General features: G+C 36.5%; 1 protein-coding gene across 1 annotated transcript in view; it reads right to left on the reverse strand.

The window, feature by feature from the left end:
* PRKN (parkin RBR E3 ubiquitin protein ligase) overlaps positions 1–13,444 on the reverse strand; it is an 808,128-nt gene that overhangs the window by 508,667 nt on the left and 286,017 nt on the right. The gene's annotated exons all lie outside the window — the stretch shown is intronic.

Consider the following 13,444-nt stretch of genomic DNA (forward strand, 5'->3'; position numbering starts at 1 on the left):
TGACTTTATAGGCAATAAGTACAAAAATTAGGTCTAGTTCTTAACACTTTTCAGTAACTCCTGCTTCTTAATCAATAATTATAGGTGAACTACCCTGTAATTCCAGAATTCCTGCATCCTGTCTTGAGTTTGAGCTTACCACTGATGAGCACCAACTGTAATCTTTGTCAAGTGATGTATGAGATTAATTACCCCAGCTCTCCATAATTTGCATCTTACTCCTAGTCTAAATTTGTCTAGCTGCAAGTTTTAGTGAGTTCAAATTGCATTAATATTTCCTTGGATGAAGTTTAAAAGATTAGTTTGACTGATATCACAGAAAGAAAACAAATATTTAATTTAGCAAATTCAGTTTTATTCATGGAAGACTGGGAACCATTTCTTTATTCTTGCTGGCAGCGGTATAACCTAGCAAAGTTTGTAAACTGCTGCCAAGATATTAGGCCAAGTAAATTTTCAAGGAAAATTAAATGAAACACATTCTATTCTGTGAAAGTATGGAACAGAAGATGATATGCAGAGAATTGTGTAAGCCTGGGGCAATGCTAATGAATTTGATTCCACATGCAATCCTGATCACTGTTTTGAGTAAACCCCTTTTTAGGATGGCTATCGCTATTCCTTAGAAAATGATGGAAGATTCATAGCATGGTTTTAAACTAGAGTAGACATCTCCAAGTTCAGAGACTCAAACTTATTATCAGACATTGAACCGAGACCAGAATGAAGTTTTTAACAGATTTTTCCCTATATCAGGAGGAATGGTTGTGGAGATTTGACCCATTAACAGTGGTGAACTTCAGAATCAATAGCAGTCCCTTACAGATCAAAAGTTTTTCACTGTCTTCTTCCCCATTCTCCTACTTCTCCCTACATTTATCAGCAATATACTTTTTATGTATATTTGAATCCATGTTACCACAGTAAGTATGATCTGGAATAATATTTTTGAACATGACTGACTTGCTTTATTTTTACATGTTCTTCACATGATAAGGGTCAGACCCTGTGTTCTGCCAATGAAAATGTCTATCAATTTCATGTTACACCTACTCATAGGTGTCCTAACATAAATGTGCAACGTTTCCACAACTGAACTTCAGAGAACTATGTGATCCAAAAAACTTCTTTTCTAAGAAAATGTAGATGTCTTCAAAGAAGATATACACTGCTGAAAGAAGAAAATTTATAACACTTTTTCAAGTTTTCAGAAACATAAGCTACATAAGAGTACATCAGTGATGTATCCAATATTAATTTTAGTCAACTGATCTATCAAGTGTTTTCATTATGCTTCCCTGGGGAATACTAATCACCATAGCAGAACAAAAAGCACAGCAGAATTTAAACTGAATTCGTTTTTTGTGGAAAATTAACACACATCCATACATTCACAGACATACAAACTTTTCATATGAATAAGTGCAACTCAAAAGGTTGAGAGCACGCTTCTCAAATCAGTCTAAAACACAGTTCTGAGATTAAAATAGTTCAACTAAAAAAAAAAAGACTTATGCTGAATGATTTAATATATAGTACAATGTTGAGAGGTGAATCCAAACTAAATATGACAAAATTTTGGACATTTGGATCCCTATGCACTCATATTTTGCCTGAGGCTCCTAACACTAGGACTGAGAGTACATCTAAATTAGACTTGATTGGAGCTAGAATCCACAACAAAAACGTAAACTACGGTATTGCAAATGAGGAGGAGTACACTTGCAAATGATTGAATTTTACTTTTGGCAGTTCCTTTATGCAGGATCAGCAGGTCAATCAATAAAACAAAAGGGCAGTACTTTTAGCGCAATTCAAACGAAATACTACATGGCTTAAGCAAGCAAGAATGCTATTGCTAATAGAGGCCCACCATAAACAAGATGATTTCAGCCACTTATTCCTGACTCGGTCTCAAGTGCAGGAAGTGAGACCAGAGCCCTTTACCTATTTTGGTATCACCAGTCCTCTTCCATCGCTCTGATTTCTTATACGGGCGGTCTAATGAGACTAATGAGACTGCTGCTTCTATTCACATGTAGAAGTACTTATCCTGAGTAGATCTATGATGCCAGTACTCACTGTCCTAATTTGGTCCTACTCTCCAGAAGGATTCCTGCCATGACTCTAATGAAACTCTTCCAGTCAAACAGAACCACCTTATTGAGTACGTGAGCCGTTACAGAATAAAATATCTTGTTAATTGGCCTGATGCCATTCCTGAGCCAGTCCTCCACTCCCTGATGTCTTGTGTCCCTGTATCACATTTTATACCAAGTTTTTTTCAAGCAGTAAACTACTTGAGGCAGGAATCATGCTTTCTGCCTGCTTTGTGTTCTAAGCTCCTTCCATCTGGACTGAAAGATAAAATTATATTATTGATAATACTCTGCAAAATATTCACAGGATAGTATGGCATAAATCAGCATGACTGAATACTGCAGTAAAAAATAGAAGTCATAGGAGAGGCCTAAAATGAGACATATTGCTGATTTACTATAGAGGATAAATCTTATGCATTAGCTTGATATTTACTCTGTGCAAAAATAGACTACTTTAGCTCAATATTCATTTTTCTTAGTACTTTCAATTTTTTTTCCCCATTTCATGAATATAAAAAGTACTCCCAAACACATCCCCTATGCACAAATTTGAAACACAAGAAACAAATTCATAATATAATGAGTTGGAGCAGTTAAGCAGCACAGATCTATTCAGAGACCCAGAATAACTTTTGAAATGTCTGCTATAGCAAGGCTGCTGGAAAGGCACAGCACAACAAGAGGAATGTTCTAATTTTAGGAGGAAAGGGTAAATGGAGATTTTCAGCAATCCATTCACCATTTTATGCAGATGTGCTGATATCAGTCTCACAAAGTGCAGTTACATCATTAGGTGCATGTCCTGAGCAGCATCACCAGGAGTAGCGAAGACTGAATTAAAAATGCAAATGCTAAAAGTCAGCATACAGCACAATACCGACGGCCGGCATTAAACTCTTCACTGACTTGTTAACATCACTGTGTATCTTAGCATGGCCCTTGGCTGAGACTGCATCCTCCTGAATCCCTTTTCAGAGACGAAGTGAAAGAAACAGGAACAAAGAAAACTGTTTTATGCATCAGCTCTGACATAGCGATATTAATAAGAATTGTAATTATGGCACCATGCCAGTAATCACTAAAATTGCTGCAGCACCAACCTTAGAACTTCGTCTGTCCTCATTCAATCATGGTCTATAAGTTTTCATAAAGCTTTCCATTAATAACTTATAATACTAGCAGTCAGCAAGAATGTGCAGACACAGCACATTACAAGTTATAAAAAAAATGGAAGTCCCTTTATAAATGCTGATTCTGATACTGAACATGAACATCAAAGCCATAAATAAATAAATTAAGTTATAACTACTAGTATTCTTTGCCGTTACATACATTGGTGGGCAGAGGAAGACTGAGGGAAAAACAAATGTGCTGTATCTGCAATTATTCTTTTCTGAGAAGATAAAGTCACAGCAATCTCAATTTTCAGGACCATATTCCAAATATTTAATTGTGGAAAGGGTCCCATAATAGTCTCTTTTGACCATCAACAATTTATCCGTTGGTCTGGCCACTCTTTTCTAGATTTACCACACCAGCTGGTACATCAGCATGTCTTTTGAGAAGCCATTTACTTTGAGTCTCTACCATTACATTACTCTTATCTTTAAAGATGGTGCAACAAGGATCTGTCATTTTGTTGACAAGTATTTTACTTTAATTTACTGTAAACCGAAAAAGATGCCACCAGAAAGCTGACCTTACAAACCTGAGTTTCTCATAGGTCCAAAAGAATTTTTCACCACATGATCATAGGCTAACTTTTTAAGAAGCCATCTCCAATATGTCAAGCTTCAGAGAAATCTGATTTGGAAACACAGAAAAAAAATGTCTTTTATTCTATTCACATGTGATAAATTAGCAGCCAAATGAATCATTTCCATTTGCATTGGTAAATTCCTCTCATAACTTGTTTCAACATAGCAAAACTCATTTAATGCACAATTGCCTGGCTATACTGGTCAACCTCAACTGCCCTTTGCATTTGGTGAGAACACTTACAGGACTGAATTTTTCAGGGAAAGTAAGGGAAAGTCTCCTGTCTGGAGTCCCAAGAAATGCCTCTCCCACCTGCCGTCATAGAGAATTCACAGCCTCCTTCCTCAGGTCATCTGTTCTAGTACTTCAATATCTTTATCTTTAAGAAGATATTCCTTATTTTTAGCTTTAATTTTCTGTGCTGAAATTTAACAATTACATGCTCTGCTTTCTACCAAAGACATGGAAACCAATTTATTTTCTTTCTCTTTGCAGCAGGTTTTTGTACTGGTTTTCTGTTTTGTGGGCTAGTCAACCCCAATATGGTCATGCCTTTCTTAAACGTAATACTCCCTAGAGCTCAAAATATTTCTCTTGGACTTTTCGTGAAATAGTGTTAGGTGCAGCTCCCTAAACTTGTCATAATTTTCCAGCTGAAGTCTTTCTAATGATGAGCACAATAGAATTCTTTTTTTTTTTTTTTTAAGACATCTTGAAGGTTATACTTCTGTTTATTTGTTCCTGCATAATATTTTGCTTAACATTATGGGCATAACTTAATTGGTTCCTGTTCAGTCTGTGGTGTAAAATGAACCTCCAAACCCTTATCTACTTCACCTCTTGTAACCCATTCTGTATTTGTGTGGCTGAATACTGCCAGCCAAGTGCAATACCCTGTGCTGGCCCCTTTTGAGCAGCATGGTATTTTTTTCCAGACTGTATTTCCAATTTGTCATGATCATTTTACATTCTCAGGATGTCCTGCAGTTTATCTGCAGTCCCTCCTAGTTTGGTGATGTCTACAGATTTAATAAGTATTGTGTCTATTCCATCCTCCAGGTCATTAATGAGGATATTGATTAATATCAGATATAGGGCAGACCTATTCAATATATCCCTCCATTTTGATGATGACTACTAATAACTATTCCCCAGCTACAGATTAGTAGACAAGTCCACAGCAACCCTACTGTATTTTTATCTATATCTGGACCCCCAATTTGCTAATGACAGTATCATGTTAAATTGTCAAAAACCTTACAGAAATGAGTGTGTGATATCTACTGCTTTCTTCTCTCCACAGTTCAACATGATCTGTTTTTTGATAAATTCATGCTGGTTGTTATTCTTGTTCCTGGATTCTTTTAGATACTTGCAAGTGTTACATTTTTCCTTCAGGCATTTTCAGGAACTTCAATTAAGCTTTTAGGTTTAAAATTCCTAGACTTTTCCATTTTTAAAAATGTCACCAGATGCCCCCTCCATTCTTTCTATATATTATTTATTTTCTGTGAGTTCTAGAAGCTATTTCAACAGTTCTGAGATTCCATTCAATAAGGAGGACATTTACTTTGAAGGAATACAAATTACACTAATGTCTCATAAAGTAGCAAATTTAGAATTATGCATGTGGGAGCAAGCAGAAAATAAGTCTGAGCTGTTCGAGGTTTTTTCTTGTTTGGTTTTTGTTTCTGTTTTTAAACTACAAGCAATATCTAGTACTGATATTTTCCTAATAACATTTCCTAACAAAAATTGTAATAAAACATAAAGGAAGAAACTAATTGATCAAGAACAGCTATTGAAGGTTCCAAAACCTTCCAGAATTCAAAGCGGAAGTATGCATATGCTAACCTACTAAGATAGCTCTGGTAATGAGATAAGTTATAGCCTCAGGTCTAGCTACAGTGTTAGAAATAAATTATTTCAATTTTTATTATCTTTCTATATTAACCACCAAATAACACGACAGAAGCGATAAAGTAACATATTAACCTAAATTCATCACATCTCCTTTCTAATATTGAGAAACAATGTCTAAAAAAACCTGAGTTTAAGCCCTGCGTAAACTGAATTGCTCAAACAAAGTCATCAGAGGTGGGGCTAAGGATCAATTTTGAAAGTTTAATATCCTTCAGCGCTAGTGGACAGCATCCCTGTCATTCAGGAATGGATGATAGGTCAAGAAAAACAACAACAATATTTTTTCTCTAGCATATTTTGTAATTAATGCACTTCTATGGATGTTTAATAGCTCCTTAAATACATGAGAAATAATTCCAAGCTAGAATCATAATGAATACTATATAATTAACATGGTGTTATGGTGCTGATTGTCACTTTTTCAACCAATGTTCTCATTCGAGCGAAGCTTGCAATTCTTGGAGAAACTTAATGACTTCCGACTTGAAAATACTGGAAGTGTGTCTGAGGGCAATACTAGAGTAGGGAGATGAGAGAAAGATCAAGATAAAAGTGTTGGAGCTCAGGAGACACGGAAATATCCTAAGTATTGTAAGACCCTCTTCATAAGCTCCTCTGTATGCATTTTTCCCTGCCACCTCAGGCTTAGCTACCCGCGTTCAAGAGTGTCTAAGGGCTAGAGCCCACCATCATAACCTTGGCTCAGCCTTCTAAGGAAATGACCAAGTCGTGAGAAAGAGCTGTGAAAAAGTTTGTAGAAGCTCCCATGCTCTACCGACTGAGCTAGGTTCACAAGATGGGAGGGAACATAGTCAGGACAGCCAGCCCGGCTGGCCAACGGGGTATTCCATACCATGCAGCTGCGTGGTGTTTGGCTGCCTGCCGGGTTAAACCACGACAGGGGGTTATTTGATCTGATGCTGTATGTTGAGAACTTACAGTTTAATGATCCAAGATATACAGATGACAGGTATCAGGTATTCTCATTGGTCTCCATTAAAATCTTCCTCAATGTTTTTGCTATTAATTCAGATTCTGCTTTTCTCTCTAGTGTATTTTCTATATTAGCTATTTGTTGATCTAGACCTTCAAATTAGCTGCAGAAAAGAAATGAGGAAGGTTCGAATAAGCCACACTACAGGTTGTATAAGACCAGATGAACTGCTTCCTCCCGTTCAACTTTAGAGAAGTATACAATAAATTATGCAAACCTGAACATCAGAAGTCTAAAACAGAATTTTCCTAGTTAAAAAGCAGGAGTGGGTCTCATAGACAATTGCTTTCAAAAGCAATTTATTGATCATTTTATACCTCCAACATCTCCAGTAACTTTTAAACAATGTACATTTAACAGGGACCGGGCTAATATGCATGGCTAATGTGTGTGAATATATATGTACTTGTACATATGTGAATTATACATATATACGTATAATGTAAATGTATGAGGCACGCACTTTGTTGGTGTATAACTTTAAAAAGTTTAGTAAGAATTCAGAAAACAATCCCTATTTTGCAGTTTTCACTTTCAAATCTCATCAGATAAAGCCACTTATTACAGGCTATTTTTAGTGAAATGCTTGGTGGTTTTCTCTATTGAGTTCATTTAATTATGTTGCTTTTACCGGCCAAAAAAATTATGAAGATATGAATGCAAAAGGCTGCTCATTTATGATCTATGTCAGGACCTGTCTTCTCATCCCAATGAGACACCCTTTCTCTTTTCTACCTCTACAAAGCTAATTTCTGCACAAATATCCCATCACAAGAAGTATTAAAACTGTTCTCTCCCTTTAGTGTTTTATATAAAAAGAGAAAGTAGCTTTCTCTGATGTGTATCCCAGTGTTTTGTACAGTCTCCTCATTTAGATTTTTAAGCTCCTTAGGACCCGAATTACCTCCTTTTTTCTGTGTTGTTAATGACGAACATGCTGCGGGAGCTTTATATATGTTAGCCATAGCACAGACCAATTATTTTGATATGCATGACTAGTTAATCAGAAAACATTAGTCATAATGACTATAGACCTGATACCGAAATCTCTAATCAGTCAAAACACCCATTATCATCCATATGACTGTTTAAGTAAATAAGATCTGAATAGGGATATTAGGAACTAACCTACTGTTTTCATTTGCACTGCATTTTCATATAGATGATAATGATTACTGAGTCTTTCCTTTAACTCAGCTATTTAAAAGAGGACACAGCTACAGGAAGTCTTTCAACAGATTGAAAATTACATAAAGCTAACATTGTTTCAGATTCCATTATATTTACATTTAGACTAGTTGTGATTTGTAAAACGTAGACTGACTGTCAGAGACCTCTCAGACCATTTTAGCAATTTGCACCCACATAATGAAAAATACATAGTTAGAAGTGGGGGAAAAAAGTATTCTTCCAACTGTCTTCACTTTAAGGACTTTGCTTGATTCAACACAGTGGGAGGAAAAACATCTGCAGTATAAGCCCAGTAGTCTCAAAGTAATGAAAATTTCCACATAAAGCTAAACGAAAAAAAAGTGTAGAGGTTGCACTTCTTCACCTAAAAAAAGAGAGATAACTTAAAAGATCCCATTCACTTCCCAAAAATACAATTGATACGTTCTGCCTCTAATCTTTTCTTTTTTAACTGCTCATCTTTATGTGCAAAGATTTCACAGAGCACATAGCTCTCCTTCCTAGACACATATATGAAGGTGCACACATTTATAAAACCTGTTGATGATGATACTTATTCTTTATGATGCCCATCTAATTTAGACCATGACAATGGCATTTATTTGACAGCTAGATTCATCTAAACTGGTTGTGTAATATTCTAGTGAGAAAAATGAGCATTTTTACGGTTTGATTCAATTAATCCTAAAACAGATATAAAAAGACATACATATGTCAGATAAATTGTACCTAAAAGGGTCTGTTTCTCTCCTTTGTAGGGATTTAGGACTACTAGGTCCGGTAGAGATATCTACATTGCAAACTTCTAAAATTAGGTGAGATGAATCCCATTTGGTGATGCTGTACAAAAGAACTCATGACACACAGCTGCAGTATTTTGCGGTATGGATAACAGTATTAAATAGACTAAACCTTAAAAAAACAATTCCTTGTCTTGAGATTCAAATATGATTTGCAGAATGTCTATGGATGTCAGGTAATTAAAGTATATGGAAGACAGCTACTTAGAAAAAAGAAATGGACTTGTCATTGTAGCAAGGACTACAAATGAAAGTAAGAGGATATTAAGAAGAGTTGGAATTTGGCTGAAAAGGGTGTAACGCCTGTGTAAGAGGTGGAATATCAGAAGTACTTGACAAAGACAACAGGGGGGGACATTTATATTTTTAACTCCTTCCTTCTCAGTGAAAAATTTTTGTGTGCAAAAAAAACAGGAGGCTTCTATTAATTAAAAAAAACGCAAAAAGAATAGCATTTGATCTATTTTAAATTTCAGGAATTTGGAATGGGGTAAGGAAAAAGTTTATTAGGCTTTCTCTTTCAGTCTTTATCATGAAAGAATCTTCTGTTTCCGTTTTCTGAGCCCCAGCATCATTTACCTTCACTTTCTTTCATATTTCACCCAAATTCTTCCTTCATTATCTTGTTACCCAGCTAACTTCTGTAATTACCTTTACCCCTTCTCATTCCCTTTCCTGACCTCTACATAAGCTTCACCTTTCTCTTGCTTCTCATAATATACTCTTCTCTCCTTCAGTTTGCTCCCTGATTTTCAGACAAAGGAGCAAACTTCAACACTAAAGCTAGCATGGTTCCTATTAACAATAAGGAGTGAAGGCAGCAAAAAGAGAGAAAGACAATTGTGATGATTCTGCCAGACAGCAAAACACAGAAAAAAAAAAAGACAATTTCATGAGACTGCTGAAAGCTTGGCAAATGATACATGGGAGACAAACAGTGATACCTTGACATCAACAAAGTGTTCAAGACTAAGGGTATCAAAAGGTCCCCCTGAAAATATACTCCTTGTGCATGGGGAAACCACTAGACATCAACCATAACATCCAATGCAAACCATCACACTGAGCTGCTTTTTACCTTATTGAAGGGACTGAGTGTGATCTGCAGTGATAACAACTGGCTGGAACCGGCCTATTTGTAGTTGCAGACAGGGACTTCTGGGTTTAAGCCTAAGCACATAAGGGGAAGTGAAGCTGCTCCAGAAAACTAAGCATGGGTGGCACATTTCCTACAGTGTAAGCTTCAGTATGAGCAGCAGATCCAGTTGAGCACAATTTCAGCAAATAAACTAAGAAATGCTAACAAATTAAAAGCCAGTTGTACTGATCAGCTCCAGCACAGCTCTGGTTTCCTCCTTTTTGTCTAAGTGTAATTTGAGAACGTGCACACTTGTTTGAGATTTCTGACCAGACAGCAGCTTGCTTAGGGAAATAGCCATGACTGAACAGCTCGACACCCAGAAATCTTGAACACTCAGGTGCCAGGGCACAGCACAGCAGGGGAAGGACAGGGGAGCCAGGAGCCAACAGTGAGGGTATGGCAAACAGCAGCCAGGGGCGGGCCTTCAGGGGCTCAGACCCACCGCACCTGAGCAAGGTGAGCAGGGCAGGTGCAGCGATGGTCACTCACACACCAGTGGTCACCAAGCAAGTCCATAAGGATGAGGCTGGTCCCGGGTCAGGCCAGGAAATCGAGTTAGCAAGTCAAGGTCAGGATTAAGAAGATATACATCCAGACACAGCATACCTAAAAACATAGCCCAGGGATGGAACAAAGGTAAGGACCTGAGCTTAAATGCAGCTCCCAGGCCAGTGGGCCCACTGAGGATGGGTGCGGTGGAGACCTCTGACAAGGCTTCCTGCAGCTCTTTCTCACACGGCTTTTTTCACAGAAGTCTGATCCAAGGTTATACAACTGCCCCTTTTCACAGCTGGCCTTTGACAAAACCAGTTAAACACCCAAGGAGGGAGGGAGGTTGAAGAAAAAGTTGCAGAGCGTGTTGGTGCCATCACACCAAGTATGTCATATCCCAGAAAATACCTATGTCATGTCCAACAAGAAACAAAGTACTGACAGATGATGGACAGGGTAAAATATCGTTAAATCATCAGCTTCTTAATTGAGAATGCACCACAGAACTTAGGAAGAGAATTAAAAGAAACTATATTTAAATTTATAGAACGGATGCCTGCATTTACAAATTGAAGATGAGATTGTATCAGCTTATTTATAGTTTCAAATATATGACTTTTCACAAAGGTACATCTGCATAGGAGATCATGCACAATTTAGGCAACCACCTTTTTGACAATACAGAATGTAAAATTCAAATTTTGCTTTCTTGGTTAGTTTGAAATTTTATTCCTCATGTTAGTGTACAATCACAGTATCTAATTAGATGTTTCTTTTGACTGAAAGTTCAAATAACAGCATACCCTCAGTCAAAATAATAACTATTCCTACTAAGCTGCTTCTCTGTATTAGCTCTCTACTTAATTCCAGTGTCCAAAGAAATCAGTTCTACTCGACTAATGTTGTCCAGATATAGGTAAGCTAACATATCAACAGTAATTACCAGTAACCATGAAAGCCTGGTAACAAGCAGCAAAAATACAATTGCTGCTAATTTTGTTACAGAGTCTGTTACCCTATTACAAAACATTCTGGAAAAGTTCGTTTTTCAGAGCACCCAAGGAATAGATAGTGAGGTAGCAAAGTTTATGGAAGATAATTAAATTATTCAAGGTACTAAAACATTAAAAAAGCTTCCTCAGCAGTTTTTTTCATAGAAATTACACTGTTACTGAATAAAAAGAAAAATTCCTTTGTGGCCAAATAACTGGTTAAAATGCAGGAAACAAAGGTCGGGAATAAATGATCAGTTTTCTTAGTGCAGACCCAAAAGGAAATTGTGCTAGGACTTGAGTATTCACCATCAGAAAAAGAGAAATGAACAGTGAAATGACAAAGTTTGCTGGTGATATGATTTTATTCAGGGCAGTAAAAATGAAGGCCAACTGGAAAAAACATTGATGAATGCAGAATGTTGAGTGAATAATAATAATAAAATGAAAAATGAAATTCATTGTAGATAAATGTAAGGTAATGTACATGGGAAAAATAATTTTACGCAAACAGTGATAGTCTTGACTAGTTATTACCACACAGAAACAAGAACTTAGGGTTGTAATAGATAGTTCTATGAAAATGTCAGCTCAATGCTCAGTAGCAGTCAAAAAAGTAAATTGAATGCTGAGTTATTAAGAGAGGAATAGAGGAAAAAAAAACAGAAAACAGCGCTGCACAAATGCTGTAAAAATCCACGATGTGCTCCATTTTCAACAGCATGTGCAATTCTACCCTTTCCATCTCAGAGCAGGACATGATAGAACTGGAAACATACAAAAAAGAGGGAATGGATAATCAATAGCATCCATACCACAATCACTTAAATAGACAATGACTTTTTGGCCCAAAAAATTGACAGTTAAATGGGAATGTCATAGAAGTCTACAAAATCATAAGAGGCATAGAGGAAGTGACCAAGAGTGGGACAACATCCTGGAAAATATTACCAGACTGATTTATGCAAGCAACTGGCAGAAGCTATGGACTGCCAATAGGATATATGCTAAATGAATTTTTGATCTGAGCTGGTGTAGCCACTGTCATATTTCATGTGAAAAAGAGATGGAAATAATCTGTTATACATTTCACTGTGCTGCTGTGTCCCTTCAGAAAGACTGTAGCTTGGATCTGTAGTTAGACCACCAGATCCAGTGGTCCAACCTATTTTGACCTCCAGGCTGCAATGGGAATGACAGAGGACAGTCCTGCTTCTGTGCAACCCAAACCATGGCCTCTGCTGGAGGCATTCTGTGTTCCTGCCCATGAAAAAATCCTGACCCACAAGTCTTTACCAAATGACTTTCAAATATTTTTTTTTTTTAAAGTATAGATATTTATGCTCTTGGGTTTATCCACAAGAACACACAAATGCTGAAGATATTTAGCTCTGTTGTAGCAGATACTTTAGCAATCAAATGAAAACAGGTCTTTGTACAAGTCTTACGAGTTTGAAGTACTAGATTATAAATCTTTATGTATTTTCTTTGAAATTCCTTGCCTGTTTTTGAATTTCAAGCTGTCATCTTAAGCTTTAAAAACTAATTGTGTTCTGCACTGCACCTTAATTTTCTGAAGAACGTTTCTCCCACAGTAATATTCTTTAAAGTATTAAGTGTCTTCATGTTGATTACAAAATGATCATAACTTGTACGCCAATGTTGTTTAAAAAGTGCTTTTCATGTTCTGTTCTTTTGCTAATGCTTTCAGTCTTTTTATTAGTTCTGATCCCTTGTGCATTGGAGAGAGTAAGATCTGTCTAGCTATTTCTAAATATTTGTTTGTTTTACTTTTCTAAAGATTACTTTTATAAAGAAATATTGTTATTTTGAATACTTTTTTGATATTCAGAGACATTTTCAAAGAGATTCCACCTGACATAAAGAAACATATACCAAATAACCTGGTAGTAATGGCCAATTTTGATGGTTGAGCATACAGAATTACTGAGCATCAGTAATTTTACAACAGCTTAGTATTCCACATGAACTTTCTCAGGTTAAAAAGCATTACTGAAATATGTTATATGCTTCAGCAATAGTTAGAAAAG

Source organism: Calonectris borealis, chromosome 3, assembly GCF_964195595.1.
Source record: "Calonectris borealis chromosome 3, bCalBor7.hap1.2, whole genome shotgun sequence".
Classification (NCBI taxonomy): Eukaryota; Metazoa; Chordata; class Aves; order Procellariiformes; family Procellariidae; genus Calonectris; species Calonectris borealis.